At 36.9% G+C, this 17,551-nt stretch overlaps 1 long non-coding RNA gene across 1 annotated transcript; it reads left to right on the forward strand.

Moving 5' to 3' along the window:
- The first annotated feature begins 1,326 nt into the window (after positions 1-1,326).
- Positions 1,327-9,284, forward strand: LOC109200247 (uncharacterized). Its single transcript, XR_002060432.2, has 4 exons — positions 1,327-1,833; positions 3,602-3,634; positions 7,549-7,709; positions 7,927-9,284. It is a non-coding gene; the product is annotated as an uncharacterized LOC109200247 (long non-coding RNA).
- The last annotated feature ends 8,267 nt before the right edge of the window (positions 9,285-17,551 follow it).

A 17,551-nucleotide genomic window follows, 5' to 3' on the forward strand; every position in this document is an offset into this window, starting at 1 on the left:
TTTGCTGTGTGCCCCAGGTGGGGCAAAGTTAGGTAATCAGTATATATGTTTTGGTACTGATGACATAGGTGGGGCCCACCTGGTCAAACTATATGGGTCACACATGGGCAAATGCAAGTCAGACCCTGAAAACATGTCTATGTGGGCCCCAAATGGGTTATGTTAAGTTAATATGGGCATATATTTTACATGGGCTCAAGATTGTTTAGTATATCTGGGACCCACATGGGTTTCTAACATTAAATCCATATGGGTGGGCATCCAATGTAGGTCCTAGTTGGGTCAGTGATGGTAAATGTGTACACTGGTTCAAAATAGTAGCACATGCGTATGTGAGGATTCTTCTTCTGTGAAGAGTCTGAGAAAGTGTTATTTGAATAAAGGAGGATTTATTCCAAACAAGCCCATCACAGATTGCACACAACCCAGGGAGTTCTGAAAGTCAAATTGTAAAAAGAATCTCAAAAGAAAGTATGAACATAACTCTCTTTTATAACCTGCAGACGGCACCCATGGGGTACCATTCTCTAACGAATCACCCTAACTTTAACATATTTGGCACAACCTCAGTCTATCACTTTTGCTATCCTTACGTACAGTCAGATGTTCTTTACCCTTCATTTTTGACCCTCTCAGTATTTAGCCTTGGCTAGTGAATGTACTTAAAGTCCACGTTGAGACCTCAAGATGTTATGTGTTATCAGACACTACAACCCAGCTGTCAAGTGAGACTATAAGAACTTTGATGTTTTTGAACATTCAATGTTACTCAAAACACTCTGCACACTATTCCAAATAACTGGTTTGAAACTGGTTACTTTTTAATTTTAGATTTCATTTTAAGTACTTAATTTGAACTTTCAGCGCTCTGCATGGTGAGGCTCAGATAAGATAAAATAAGGACTTCATGATTCTTCTTAGGTAAATTCACTTGTCACAGCAGCAATAATAAGTGATTAAAACGGACACAAGAGTAGAAAAAAAGAAAAGCAAAAAATACAAATAAAAAACCTAAGATAAAAGCGAATTACACAGACAAAATCCAGATTTGGCATTTGCAAATTAAGGATTACTGGTTGTTCAAACAATTAAGACTATTTACTTGAGCAAACATGCAATTGAGGATTTTTAGTAGATCAGAGACACTCTACTGTATTACAGAAAAGACAGTTAGCTACATGGAAGTTGGAAGTTTTGGTTAATCAGATCCAGTAAAGCTCCTGAAGTATATTACCGATCTGTTAAAATGTTACTCTTCAAACTTGTGACCTCAGATTATATAACCAGAAATAATTTATATTTTCTTTGAACTATTGGAAAGGAGAGGGAATGGGGTCTTACAAGCAGTCACACTTCAACTGTGAAACTCCCTTGTCCTTATGGTGTATTGACACTATTGAAACTTTTCAAAAGCAGTCTAATGTTAGAAGAGCTTTTAGGTAAACTGTTATTATTCTTCTTATCATTATTATATATTTTATTAATTATATTTTTATTATGATGTTGATTTGGGTGACAATTATTTGATAAATATTATGTATTAATTTTTTAAACATATTAACCATCCCTATGCTTAAATAAATAAAATTGTTCTTTTAAACTTGTGCATTGTTTGACTTTTAAAATTTTTGTATCAGGTGTAAAATGACTTTTTAAATAAAGTTGTTTTTAATGTGAGCAGCTCCTATTGGCTCGTTTAAAAACAGGGAGGAGCAGATTGCACTGCCTAGCGTCTAGTCTTCGCGGTCTTTCGTCAGTTGCGCCTTTTCTCTCCCTGGTGTTTGAGAACGTAGAGGACAAAAGGATACCAAAGAATCGAAAACTATGACAAAGGTAAATACTTAAAGTTTTCTAAGTTTTCATCAATGGTTAATTTAGTAACTTTCTATAGTCGTCCTAAACGGTAATAGGGGGAGAAGCATAACATCTTTAGCTAGCAGGTAGAACTGGGTTAATTTACTGCATTGTCTTTGGCAAACATAATTTAAAGTTAATTACAAAACTCTTGCTGCCTATATTCTACTCGAAAAAATTCATCTTATCTTACTCTGTTTTTATTGCGCCATTCTCTCTATACAGTTTTTGAATTTACATATTATAACGTACACGGCAGTTTTTTTTTTCTGTGCTTCTGCAACTGTTTCTTAGGTTTTCCTAAAAGGTTTTTGTAATTAATTTAAAAAAAATATATTATTTTTTTTTGGCTTTAGTAGATTCCTGCTCAGCTAACTCGGCCATTATGCACTACCCAGTAAACAAAATGGCTGAACAGTATCTTAAATGTTTGAACATGAGCTAGTCATACCATGTCACGTAATATTCATGTGCAGTGTAGCAAGCCCACCTTATAGGGGTGTAAAACATGAGGTGTATGAGGTTATTGTTTATATTACAGGAGTAGATGCCTGCAGCTGAAACAGTTTTCTGATCTGAACGTGAACCTACTGGTCACGTTTACGGTAATGTTACCAGATATGCATTGTACTATAGGAAAACGTGGTGGATCAGTGTGCAAAAAGCCCCCAAAAGAAACACACAGCTTCTTTAGCTCAAACACTGTCTGATCTGTTAGATACTGTGCTGTTCCATCTAGTTATTGGTTACTGAGAAATGTTAGGTTATTAATTAATTAAGAGAGTGCAGCTGTTCAGATCAGATGGTGAAGTAGGAAAATGCAGAACATGTTACTATAGCTGAATGCTGTGTAAAAATACTAGTAATAAATCTAACTCCCATTTATGGCTTTTACTACTGTGGGGCTAAATAAAAAATTACAGACATAATGAAATCTGCTACACTTACAAAGCTTAAGTTTAAAACAATTATTATATATTAAGCATTTTTTTGCTCTTTTGTAAATTTTTTTTGCTAATAATGGACTCAATTTTATTATCAAGTTCAAAGACCTATTAAACTTTTAAACCATTAAATCCAGGAAATTAGATGCCCGTAAATGTACGAGACCCTCTTTATGGCTAGTATCCCCAAATATTTAATAATTCTTTCTAAAAATACACAAATTTTGTTCTTTTCAATTAAATAGTGCATGTTTAATGTATTCTTGAGCAGGTAAAAATTCCACTAAATTAGTTTTTGCATATTTTTAAGTATAATCAAATTTACTTTTAATTTGGAGATTTTGCCACTTGTTTTGAAGTTTGGATAGTGCTTTATAGTAATTTGTAAATGTTTTGAAGTCATCTGGCTTCTTAATAATTTAATAAAAAATTAACAAGCCATGTAATAATTTGTAAACCACTAGGGACCACTTATTACTATGTCACCAATTTTTTACTTAAAGGAATTTAGGAATTATGTCTGTCAAGACATTTGTTCTGGCATAAGTCACCATTTTGATATATCTTCCTGTGACTTTAAAGTCTGTCAGCTAGTTAGATACATTTTTGCACTGCTAGTGTTTGCTGCTTGAATTAGTCAGTTTACCATATAAACACATGCAGTGCCTTTCAAACTTTTAATTACACTGTTCATTTTGTGCATTAGTAAGAGAATCTTTTATATTGAATTATCCTGGGAAAAAACGAAAATGTTTGTATTTTTTTTTCTCATGCACTTTCTTTCATTTCCTTATCACGTTTAGATTCTTCAAGATCACAAGCACCATCTTTAGCATGTAAGTAACTTTCATATTATTTGTATTATTTTTGAAAAGTGATGGTCTTTGGGGCATCCTTGAAAGGAGTGCATTACTTCATTTTTTTGTGGTATTCAGTACATATACACACACATATATACATACACATATATATATATATATATATATATATATATATTTAGGCACAGGAGGCAATGATCAATTTTAAAATTTAACATTTATTTAAATTTCCATCTTTTATGCTAACAATAATACCAACAGTGTTCTCTTCACTTGTCCCACAACTCTGACAGTTTTGGTCCTCTGCTCTCCTCACAATTGGCTGATTTCCATCTGAGCTGCTACTGCAAACTGCATTAAACTGATTTTACATTGCCTTGTTATTCTAATCTTTATCTGCATTTTGGACTACAAATATTCACACCTGCTGCTAGTAAAGGGAGCTCACAAGAGTGCAAGGCGTGTAGTTCAATAAAGTGATCGATGTGTTCACTAGCTGATTTCAATAAACCGGTAACTTATCAAATCTATATTTTATAGGAAGTACATTACTGATAAAAGTGGTAATAAACACGGTAACCAATAAAAATTTAAATTTCCTGTTATAAAAAAAAATACTGCTGTGAGCTCGGTTTTCTAACACCAGGTGTGAACATCTACAGTCTTTAAGCTCTGGTAAAGATTTAAAAATAAAAGCATTAAATAACATAACATTAAACACTAAGTTAGTTTGATGGTGTTGACTGCAGCAGCTCAATGTTAATCAGCTGATCGTGATGGAAGCAGATGAGCGTTTTTCATCATGGTTGTTGGTGATGTGTTGGTCGAAACGAAACAGCTCTTAGAGTCGACTCTTTGAAGTGAACGACGCGAGCATGTTTTTTTCTTTTTCTTTCTCTCACCCTCTCTCTCGCACTTTTTCCGCTTCACTCCGCATTGTGCTTTGCGCTGGGAAGAGGGGGGAGGGGCGGTAGTTACACTCGCAGTAGCACAGTAACAGAGCATGAGAGAGAGAGAGAAAGAGAGCCAGGGACAACAACGTCACATTAGAAAGGTATAGTAATCATCCACAACTACTTTCAATTGCGGATGATAAAGGATTCAGAAAGTTTATTCATGCAGGCCCATATGACAGAGAATGTGCATCTTCTTTTTGTTTTCATATTTTAATTTATATTTGTGTTGTGGTTTGCAGTTGTTTCACTTTAAATTTGTTTAAAAGGAAAAAGCTGAAAATTTAAATAGAAGTTGAAATGTAAATAGTTGTTTTTTGTATTATATGATTTATTTATTACATTTTATGTGGAGAGAATAAATAAAAGTATATTTACGGTGCCCACTAGAGACAAAGCACGTACAAACTCCGAAGCACTTACAAAACACAACAGAAGTGCTCCAGGATGCTAGGCACAGTGTTGAGCTTTTGTTACCTAGTGGCTACACAAGCCAGGAAGTACCAACGACCGGATTTGGTGTGTGGTAGTAACAGGTAAATGAACAGTTTATGGAATTATTTGAATATATATGAGTGCTTGTGTATAAATACACAAACAATACACATATGCTTTCAATTGTGTAATTTAAGTGATCTAGGTAGCTCTGTTTTGGAAGTTCAGTTAACGCTAGAAATGTGTTTTAGGGTTTGTACGTGTTTTGTCTCTAGGGGCCACCGTATATATTTATATATAAACATATATAAATACAACCACGTTTCTTTTTTTACATTAGTAATTCCTCTTGTGCATAATTTTATATTGTTGTTAATAATAAATTAATTAAAGCAACAAAACAACCTGAAGAGCCGGTTGGGAGCCAAAAGAGCCGGTTCTCTAAAAAGAGCCGGAAATCCATCACTAGTTGTGTAATATGCTGGTATTGATATGATCAAAAATGAACTGAGTTGTTTCGTATTCTATAGAAATTGTACATCTAATTAATAACAAGGCTTTGTGCTGATGTTATTAATTAAAAATGTATTGTTTTATTTTTAAGCAACAACTTTTTAGCATGCAATCAGTCCATGCTGTACAGGACAGATTTGTAAACTGTGCATACAAAAATAGACTATTTTACAAAATTGCTCATTCAACAAATGTAAATCACAGCAGATTTTTTTGTTGTAGTGCACTGTCACAACTAGAAATGTGGGGGGAAGTCCTCAAAATTGAAGGCAGAACAGGAAAATACATGGAAATAACAATTTTCCTTTAAGCACATCAGTAAAGGTCGATCCGGATACTTGATAACTGTTGTTATAGGTATGACATGAATTTGAATCTCCATTATCACAGGTTTTAATTGGGAGGCAACATGCAGATATACAGGAGGACTATAAACAGCAATTCCTATTGCATACAACTGTTTTAGAAAATACCAACAACACTGTTAATTTATCACTTGCTGGTCTATAGACTTTACAGTGTGGATGGATGGAAAATCCATCTGGCTCCACTCTGGCTGAATTGGTGCTACAAACAACTCTGCGCTCGGCTTTCCTGGCTGTGTGTGGATTTATACTTACACATCCAAATTTTGACCCTATTTTTCTTCCTTTCAGCTGATTGGTCAATTTCATGTCAATCACCAATTAAACAATCCAATCAGAGAACATCTCCAGAAGTTGATTCTGTTCATCTGGACGTAGCGTTTTCAGTGGGAGAAAATGCTGAAAGCGCTACGTCCAGATGAACAGAATCAACTTTTGGAGATTTACTTACCTGGATGATTGATCATGCATCAAGACAATCAGAGAACAGATAGGTTTGGCTGTTGGAGGGCTGCATTACGGAGCTTCAGGTCCTGGAAGAATAAATTCCCTTTTACATACCAGACCAGCATTTTTCTTCATTACCACGAAGGAAAACAGTCTGTGCGTGTTCAGTGGTTTTTGTGTCACAGGGCTTATAATATGTGTAAAAATCTGGCCAGGGACCATCACATCACACTGCTATCATATTTTTCTGTTGCTATCATGTTTCTTTTCTGAGATGTTGTTACTTTTATGACAGATGTAACGAGAAATCTTCCAGAAAGTTAAATTTTTTATTCTAATCAAATATTTGATTCTGATAACAGATAAAGATTTTTTTTTCACTTTGTTCTGCTATGATAGTTTATACAAATTTTGGCCAATTCCTATTTATTGTAACCCTTTAGCCCCCAAAAAGTCGCCAGCGACAGGTTTTTCCAAACCTGTCTCGTCAAGCCTGGACTTTTAGAAGAAAAGAGATGTCCGAAAATAAACCATAGGGTCAAATACTTGATTTTATTCAGTGTTTTAGAGTTATTAATTTGAATTGACTAATTTAAATATTTTATTCATGTACATTTTGATTGCCTTCAGTAAAAATGGCAAAATTTCAATTTCTTTTTTTTTCTGTTATTAATCCTTGATTACATTCATATAGTATACAGTAGAGGAAAAAACCTACCAGATGTGTAAAGTAGTAGTAATACTGAAAAAAGGGACAAAAGCACACACACTCACAGCTGATTTTATGACACTTTTACAGCTAAAACAATATATAATTCCGGTTATCCTGCGTAACATTATTGGGGATAAAGGGTTAAGGAACCGCAATTAATTTTTTTAGTTTAGCTTGTGTTTACTACCATATGTTTTTTTTTATCACCACACAGTAAACATTAAGCAATATGTAAAGCGTCCATTTATCCTCCATTCCGGTCCATTATCTTAAGCTTAGGCTGCTGCCCCTCGACCCAATCCGGTACTAAGTAGAGAGGCCCAGACTTCGCTCTCTCCAGGCACTTGGTCCAAGGCATTCCCAGGCCAGCCGAAAAACATTGTCCCTCCAGCATGTCCTGGTTGTTCTGGGTCTCTTCCTGGTGGGACGTGCCCAAAACACCTCACCAGGGAGGCATCCTAACCAGATGCTAGTTTCTAATCTGTCCTTTTTGTATGTTCCCCTCAGGTTGCCATGGTAGCAGATACAGGGGGAACAAGTGTAGACGATGCCACAAGAAGGATGATGAAATTCCTCATATCACCTGAGCTGGCTGTGGAGTACAGTATGCTTGGCCGACATGGGGAAAAAAAAGTTCAGAGATTTGCGTCTTTTTAATATTGTGTATGGTAAGTTAGTTTCACTTGAGACATTTGAACTTTAGAAAACTAAACTTTTTTAATAAAGTATTTGAAAGTGTAACTGAGATTGGTTATCATGCAATTTATATATATTTTTTTGAGGCAATAAAGTGAAATAAACATTGTTCTTTGCAAATCATCACCAAATTAAGTAAACTAAGATTAACTTTACTTTGGCTTGCCCATTTTTCTTCTTCATTTGCAGAGGCACTGAAGAAGAATTATTTAACATCAGAAGTCAACTTGCAAGAAGCAGAGAAGGCTCTGTCCAAGTGGTTCACTGGAGCTAAAGACAGAGGAGGACCGAGGGCTGCAAGGGTACAAAATAGACTTACGGCTCTGTAAAAAAACAAAAAAAGAAACCCTGCTGATTCAAGATAAGCTTTTGAGTTTTCCATCTGACTTTTTCTCACTGTTGCAACAGTTCTGAATATCTAAGGAATTTTGATGTAGTTTGACATTTCTAGTTTTTTAAAAGTTTACGCACTTTGGAATACAGTTACTTAAAATCACAGTTGTTGGACAAAATAAATGTGAAAACTTTTGTTTTGTGTACCCTTGTGATTTTTGAAATGGTTTTATTAACAAACTAGTTTTTGTTTGCGGTCAGCTTTAATATATTTGGTGTCTTTGTGTCACAGAACCCATATTAGCCGTCTGAAAAATTGATTTTGTGACTGTTTTACTACATGGGGCCCATTCAGTGCCAGAAATTAGCCAATTCAAACTAGAAGTAAGATGCAACTACAGAACCCACTGATAATGCCATTCAAACTTTTTAGCTCATGTTTTCCTCATGTTGTACCCACTAAGAACTTGAAAAATGGGGCCCGGGTGGGTTTCTGTGTACTTTGCCCATTTGGGGCACATTTAGCTCCCAGATTTTACCAATATAACACCGAGATGGGCATTTAATATGGGGCCATTATGGAACCTGCGGACAATCCCACTTAAAACCCACTTTTTAGCCTTTGTGGTACCCACATGGTACCCACAAAAACTTGAAAGATGGGGCCCAGGTGGGTTTCTGTGTACTTTGCCCATTTGGGGCACATTTAGTTCCCGGATTTTACCAATATAACACCGAGATGGGCTTATAAAATGGGGCCATTATGGAACCCGCGGACAATCCCACTTAAAACCCACTTTTTAGCCTTTGTGGTACCCACATGGTACCCACAAAAACTTGAAAGATGGGGCCCGGGTGGGTTTCTGTGTACTTTGCCCAGTTGGGGCACATTTAGTTCCCAGATTTTACCAATATAACACCGAGATGGGCTTATAAAATGGGGCCATTATGGAACCCGCGGACAATCCCACTTAAAACCCATTTTTTAGCCTTTGTGGTACCCACATGGTACCCACAAAAACTTGAAAGATGGGGCCCGGGTGGGTTTCTGTGTAATTTGCCCAGTTGGGGCACATTTAGTTCCCAGATTTTACCAATATAACACCGAGATGGGCATTTAATATGGGGCCATTACGGAACCCGCGGACAATCCTATATGGGGCCCATTTTTCAGCCCATTTCCAAACCATATGGGCCCCACATATAAATGTTGGCTGGGTAATTTACATTTAAAACATTTTCAGCTCTTTTCCAACTTCTTCTCTGTGGTTGTCAGCTTTTAGCAGTTCAGCTTTTTTGTTTTCAGGTGCAAATTTCTGTATTTTTCATCTCATTCAACATTTTTAACTTAAAATTCAGCAATTAATTCATTTCAGTGCATACATTCAGATTCAAGCATTCACACTGCAGTTTCTTCAGAAAATGCACTTTCTAGTTATTAGTGTGAATGCTTGTAAAAGCATTCACAGTATTGTTCTTCTAATCTTTATTATTATTATTATTATATTTTATTATATATTCCGTACGTTTTTTGTACTGTATCTCCTTCAAAACCGTTCAACTTAGAAAAACCATTCAAACACCGTTAGATTCCTCTTCTTTTGGACATGACTGCTTCTATTTTTCTCATTTTTAACATTTATATTTTTAATTTTATTCAACTTTTTTCAACAAAAATTTCCCATGTATTTCAATGGGGAGACCCTTCAAATCCTCATTCAACTTACTCATTTTCAAACTGTATCTACTTCAACATAGGTTGACATAGAGCCACCATTCAAACTTTAAAACGAAGACAAGACATTCAACTATTCAACTTGTATTTATCTTTTCAATATCTGTTATACTTTTTCTTCAGTTCCAGTTTAAGTTTCATGATGTTTTTTCAGCCGTTTCAGAGTTTATAATGGGTGTGTATGGGACGGAATGTTGGGGCTAGAGTGAGACAGCTGAACTGCTAGAGTGAGAGGAGCAAAAAAATTAATCTGAAAATATTTTTTAAAACTGCTGCTGTGTCCACGGTGTTTGGTCTACAGGTATGATTTTACCCTCAAAACGTAGCCATCGCTGTCCTCTTTCATCCAATGTGTTTACTATTGTACTAGGTGTTATGGTTCTTTCATAAATGTCACCAAAGCACAGCCTCCTCCCTCCAACTCCTCCATAGACTCTAATGTTAAAATGGCTCAGAAGGTTCGTTTGAAAATCAGAAGAGCATGGTGTTTTGACACTGTCACCACGTCCATATAATAAACTCCACAGGCATGAAAACTGAGAATTAGGTAGACTGGACATTGCTGCCGCTCACGGTGAAGGAATTTCGTCAATAGGACCTGTACTTTTCATTTGGGAACGATTTGTTTCGGCCTAACTTTTCAGTTCATTTTAAGCAGCAAAAGTGAGGTGCATGTCTGTGTGCGTGTGTATGGAGCCCCTGGCTCAGTCACTATAGCAACCAGGCTCACACCTGCCTGCCTAACGAGCTCTCTCTCACTCTGCCAAGATTCATCTTGAACACTTCTCTTTCAACAGCTGCTGTGTCCACAGTATTTGCCCTACAGCCATCATTTTACCCTCAAAATGAAGCCATCGTTCTTCTCTTTCCAACAGCGTGTCTTTCAAAGCTCAGAGATGTAAATCTTTAAAACTGTGTGGATCCAAGTGGAGTGATCATATTTTAGTCATTCAGTGATTCAAAGAATATGAACTTTTAATATTCATTCAGATGTTTTCTGACTCTAAATAGTCTTCTCATTTTTTAGGTTTTTCTAATTTACATTTAAAACATTTTTAGCTATTTTCCAACTTCTTCTCTGTGCTTGTCAGCTTTTAGCAGTTCAGCACTTTTGTTTTCAGGTGAAAATTTCTGTATTTTTCATCTCATTCAACATTTTTAACTTAAAATTCAGCAATTAATTCTTTTCAGTGCATATATTCAGATTCAAGCATTCACACTGCAGTTTCTTCAGAAAATGCACTTTCTAGTTATATTTTATTATATATTCCGTACGTTTTTTGTACTCTATCTCCTTCAAAACCGTTCAACTTAGAAAAACCATTCAAACACCATTAGATTCCTCTTCTTTAGGACATGACTGCTTCTATTTTTCTCATTTATAACATTTATATTTTTAATTTTATTCAACTTTTTTCAACAAAAATTTCCCATGTATTTCAATGGAGAGACCCTTCAAATTCTCATTCAACTCACTCCTCTTTAAACTGTATCTACTTCAACATACGTTGACATAGAGCTACCATTCAAACTTTAAAACGAAGACAAGACATTCAACTATTCAACTTGTATTTATCTTTGCAATATCTGTTATACTTTTTCTTCAGTTCCAGTTTAAGTTTCATGATGTTTTTTCAGCCGTTTCAGAGTTTATAATGGGTGTGTATGGGACGGAATGTTGGGGCTAGAGTGAGACAGCTGAACTGCTAGAGTGAGAGGAGCGAAAAAATTAATCTTAAAATCTTTTTTAAAAACTGCTGCTGTGTCCACAGCGTTTGATCTACAGGTATGATTTTACCCTCAAAACGTAGCCATCGCTGTCCTCTTTCATCCAATGTGTTTACTATTGTACTAGGTGTTATGGTTCTTTCATAAATGTCACCAAAGCACAGCCTCCTCCCTCCAACTCCTCCATAGACTCCAATGTTAAAGTGGCTCAGAAAGTTCCTTTGAAAATCAGAAGAGCAGGCTGTCTTTACACTGTCACCACGTCCATATAATAAACTCTACAGGCATGAAAACTGAGAATTAGGTAGACTAGACATTGCTGCCGCTCACGGTGAAAGAATTTTGTCAATACGACATGTACTTTTCATTTGGGAAGGATTTGTTTGGGGCTGACTTTTCTGTTCATTTTAAGCAGCAAAAGTGAGGTGCATGTCTGTGTGCGTGTGTATGGAGCCCCTGGCTCAGTCACTATAGCAACCAGGCTCACACCTGCCTGCCTAACGAGCTCTCTCTCACTCTGCCAAGATTCATCTTGAACACTTCTCTTTCAACAGCTGCTGTGTCCACAGTGTTTGGTCTACAGCCATCATTTTACCCTCAAAATGAAGCCATCGTTCTTCTCTTTCCAACAGCGTGTCTTTCAAAGCTCAGAGATGTAAACCTTTAAAACTGTGTGGATCCAAGTGGAGGGACCATATTTTAGTCATTCAGTGATTCAAAGAATATGAACTTTTAATATTCATTCAGATGTTTTCTGACTCTAAATAGTCTTTTCTCATTTTTCAGGTTTTTCTAATTTACATTTAAAACATTTTCAGCTGTTTTCTAACTTCTTCTCTGTGGATGTCAGCTTTTAGCAGTTCAGCTTTTTTGTTTTCAGGTGCAAATTTCTGTATTTTTCATCTCATTCAACATTTTTAACTTAAAATTCAGCAATTAATTCATTTCAGCGCATATATTCAGATTCAAGCATTCACACTGCAGTTTCTTCAGAAAATGCACTTTCTAGTTATATTTTATTCTGGATTCCGTACGTTTTTTGTACTCTATCTCCTTCAAAACCGTTCAACTTAGAAAAACCATTCAAACACCGTTAGATTCCTCTTCTTTTGGACACGACTGCTTCTACTTTTCTCATTTATAACATTTATATTTTTAATTTTATTCAACTTTTTTCAACAAAATTTTCCCATGTATTTCAATGGGGAGACCCTTCAAATCCTCATTCAACTTACTCATTTTCAAACTGTATCTACTTCAACATACGTTGACATAGAGCCACCATTCAAACTTTAAAACGAAGACAAGACATTCAACTATTCAACTTGTATTTATCTTTTCAATATCTGTTATACTTTTCTTCAGTTCCAGTTTAAGTTTCATGATGTTTTTTCAGCCGTTTCAGCGTTTATAATGGGTGTGTATGGGACGGAATGTTGGGGCTAGAGTGAGACAGCTCAACTGCCAGAGTGAGAGGAGCGACAAAATTAATCTTAAAATCTTTTTTAAAACTGCTGCTGTGTCCGCAGCGTTTGCTCTACAGGTCTGATTTTACCCTCAAAACGTAGCCATCGCTGCCCTCTTTCATCCAATGTGTTTACTATTGTGCTAGGTGTTATGGTTCTTTCATAAATGTCACCAAAGCACAGCCTCCTCCCTCCAACTCCTCCATAGACTCCAATGTTAAAATGGCTCAGAAAGTTCCTTTGAAAATCAGAAGAGCAGGCTGTCTTTACACTGTCACCACGTCCATATAATAAACTCCACAGGCATGAAAACTGAGAATTAGGTAGACTAGACATTGCTGCCGCTCACGGTGAAAGAATTTTGTCAATACGACTTATACTTTTCATTTGGGAGCGATTTGTTTCGACCTGACTTTTCTGTTCATTTTAAGCAGCAAAAGTGAGGTGCATGTCTGCGTGTGTATGGGGCCATTGGGTGCAGTCACTATAGCAACCAGGCTCACACCTGCCTGCTTAACGAGCTCTCTCTCTCACTGTGCCAAGATTCATTTTAAACACTTCTCTTTCAACTGCTGCTGTGTCCACAGTGTTTGCTCTACAGCCATCATTTTACCCTCAAAACGTCGCCATCGATGTTCTCTTTCCAACAGCATGTCTTTCAAAGCTCAGAAATATAAACTTTTTAAACTGTGTGGATCCAAGTGGAGGGATCACACATTTCAGTCATTCAGTGATTCAAAGAATATGAACTTTTAATATTCATTCAGAGGTTTTTTGACTCTAAATTTTCTTTTCTCATTTCTTATGTTTTTCTAATTTTTATTGAAAAACTTTTCAGCTATTTTCCAACTTCTTCTGTGTGATTGTCAGCTTTTAGCAGTTCAGCACTTTTGTTTTCAGGTTAAAAACTCTGTATTTTCCAGCTCATTCAAAATTTTTAACTCAAAATTCAGCAAATAATTCATTTCAGTGCATACATTCAGATTCAAGCATTCACACTGCAGTTTCTTCAGAAAATGCACTTTCTAGTTTGACACTGATGTTGTAGCTACATTTAGTGTGCATACAAGTGTTTCCTTCACCACTTAATGTGACCGTGAACATTGTGTTGTGTGTCTGTGGTGGAGCGCCATCTTCTGACAAGTTTAAGAATTGCTGTTCTTGTAGAGCAAAATGCTGATGCAGCACCTGAATATGACGGGTCTGCTGTCAGCTACATTCAGCCTTTGTCTTCATTTATACTGTGATGTTTTCCTGTTACACAAAACACACCTTCTCGTACATCACACTCAGTATGAATAAACTGCATCTATGCAGCTCAGCCTCTCCTTCCGCCTGAGGATAACCACTGTAGTACAATCAGTTTAAACAGGTCTACAGCATTACAGACATGCACTTACACACACACACACACACACACACACACACACACAGAGTAAACAGTGAGTAGGCGGACTGCTGCAGAGATATGTCAGAAATGTTCCTCCATGGCTGACAAAATCAACTACAGACACGTCTGTGACGGTGATGAAGACCTGAGTGTAAGACGAGGACTGAACCTGAGCAAACAAAGGGATTTAGTGTAAAACCATTTCAGGTCTCCATGATCCACAATCTTCTACTACAGTCCTTCATACACTTACAAACAAAACTGCTCCTTTCCTCACTGTTCGAGTTACTCATTAGTGACACAGTTTCATAAGTTTTCCATACAGTCTGTATTTAAACAGTATTTAAAGTGTGTTTCTTACTGTTGATGAGGAGCAGCAACACCAGCAGCATCTTCATTCCCCTGTGAAAAATCCAGCTGGCTGTATTAACCGACACCGACAAATCAGAAACACTGAGACGTTTCTCTCTAAATGCTGACACATAAAGAAGAGTTTGCTTTCAGTTCCTTCAAGACTCTGTTCCAGAAAAGCAGGTTCAACAGCCTCTGAGTCCAAGTCTGTTATAACCCACAGGCCTGTGTGCACAGCAGTGAGGAAATATAATACAGTAACTGTCAAATATGAATGTGTGTAACAGAGCATGATTATGTATTATACATATAGCAGGGAAATATGTGATATTTAACAGCATGTCAAATCTATCTGAACATGGAAACCAGTGTTAAAAACATTTCAGTCTCAGTCAGTGTTACTGAAACATTCACTTCATCTCCAACAACAAGTCACTGACACACACAGTTGGAGCAGTTACAGCAAAATCATTAATCAGTGTTTTTATAACATTAGGTGGTGTTGATAGACAGGCTGGCAGTGTTAATTGTTAGCACCAGTGCTGCTGCTCTCTTTCTGTCATTGTAGGTCTTTAGCTAACAATATCAAGTGTCTTCATGAGACTGTTGTCTAGTGTTAAAATGTGGATAACCACCTGCACCGACCTGTTACACAGCACAGCCCTCTCATGTAGGTTTGGCTAAAGCACATATTGGCAGCTCCAGTGACATCAGCTTTCTGTGCAGTACACACTAGACAGGAGACACCACTTCATGGCGTCATCACATCTACAGACTGTGGCTGTTACATATTCTCACCTGGTAATAATAAGATTGTTCTCAGCTGTACACAACTCAAAGATTAACACACAGAAGTAAATACAAATTAAAGCTACCATAAACTAAAATCTTGTGTTTATTGACCGCAAGACAGGAAACACAAGATGAGACAGTGTGGGAAATATTTTAATGTGGAACTGCATAGAACATGTGTTGCATTACAGTTATTTATATTAGAGATGGCATGATACCACTTTTTTATGTCCGATACGGATACCGATATCATAAATTTGGATATCTGCCGATACCGATATGAATATAGTGTTTTTTAATCAATAAAACTGTTTTTTTAAATATCTTGCTGCATTTTGTATAAGTTCATACTCAAGTTTAAATAAACAACAACACTAAAGCTATTCTGTTATACCTGTATGTAAAAAATACACTGCACCCAAAATATTTCATAGTTCAGCAACACTGATCAATCTAATAAACTTAAACCTGCTCCAGCCTCCCTATTCTGGTATTTTAAAGAGTACTTAGCAGAAATATTAAGCAACCTAACTAATAGGGTTGCAAACTCCCAGCAAAAGAAAATAGGGAACCACCCCCCACCCTCCACCTCATGATGCTTAATCGATGTAATCAACTTTAATTTGATGCAGGGTGAAAAAAAACATGCACAGAAATATATTATTTTTCAAGAATAATTAAATAGATTCAACATCTTTCTTCTACAGAATTGCAGAATTCACAGATGGTATCTTCCCAAAGGAAAAAGTACTATAGCTTACTAGGGTATATTAGACTTAGCAGTTACTATATACAGTAATGGACTTCTATACATTTTACATCAGATTAAAACTTTGGGTGTAAGATTCAGATAATTAATTATTAAAAGCTAGACATTTTAAATGAGAATAAGAAAGAAAAGTATGTCTTTGTGCCCCCTTTTCCCTGTTCATGCCCTATCGGCCCCCCTGGCTAAACTTTGCTAGATCCGCCCCTGCACAGTTACCAGCCGTCAGCTACGTAGAAAAGGATCCTGGTGTAGAAAGTAATATTAAATAAATTCTAACAACAGCTTTTTTTAACTCAAAATTCATCAAGGTTAAACGTGCTGCTGTTGTTCAGCCGCTGGTTTCCTCTTTCTGGTGCAAAGTGGGCCAAAAACAAAGAAGAGAGACGGACTCGCGACAGAAAAGCCGATCAGCTGATCATTAAGCAGTTTCACGATGGAAGTAGCAGCAGGAGAGGGAGGGAGAGGGAGAGAGAGGCAGTTGCTCCATATATCGGTTGTTAAGCTTAACGTAGGAACGCTTTACAAACATTCAGAGATGAACTTACACACTTGCTTTACTTCTCTCTGGGATAACTTTCTCGGAGATGAAATGCTGGATTGCTAGCGAGGCTACAAATACACACAGCCGCTCAATCACGTCATGCATACTGCTCCGACGTGCTACGGTTATGAGCAGAGTTACGCCGTGTCGCAAGTTTTGTGAGGTGCTTTTTTGATATTTAATGGATCGGATTACATTTTTTATTTCTCACCGATATCCGATCCAGTAATTTAGGTCAGTATCGGACCGATACCGATACGTAATATCGGATCGGTCCATCTCTAATTTATATGATACATATTTACACCTATTTAATGTCTTTGTGTGTCGAAATGGCTTATCCACCCACTCTCACACCAACATATCATGATCCTGGGTTAGTGTCTTGGTCTCAGGTCACAGTATCAGCACAGTCTTGGCTTGGGTGAGACAGTTGAGTGGGTCTTGTTGTCCATGACAGCTACAGGTACAGTGCCATCAGCCATGCAGCAGCATGTGTGCTCAAGGAAAGTCAGTGTGGCTGAGTCTCATGTAAACATTGTCCTGAAGTGGTGGGAAAGTGGCTGTACATGCACTGTGTCCAACACTCCCAGCACATGCACCTGCAGATGATATCCACAAACCTCTGAGTGTCACAGAGTAGGCCTGTGCTCAGGTCACTGTGCACCATCAGTTGAATTCTACGCACATACTTCTACAAGTTTAACTA

This window comes from Oreochromis niloticus, unplaced genomic scaffold (genome assembly GCF_001858045.2).
Source record: "Oreochromis niloticus isolate F11D_XX unplaced genomic scaffold, O_niloticus_UMD_NMBU tig00000717_pilon, whole genome shotgun sequence".
Classification (NCBI taxonomy): Eukaryota; Metazoa; Chordata; class Actinopteri; order Cichliformes; family Cichlidae; genus Oreochromis; species Oreochromis niloticus.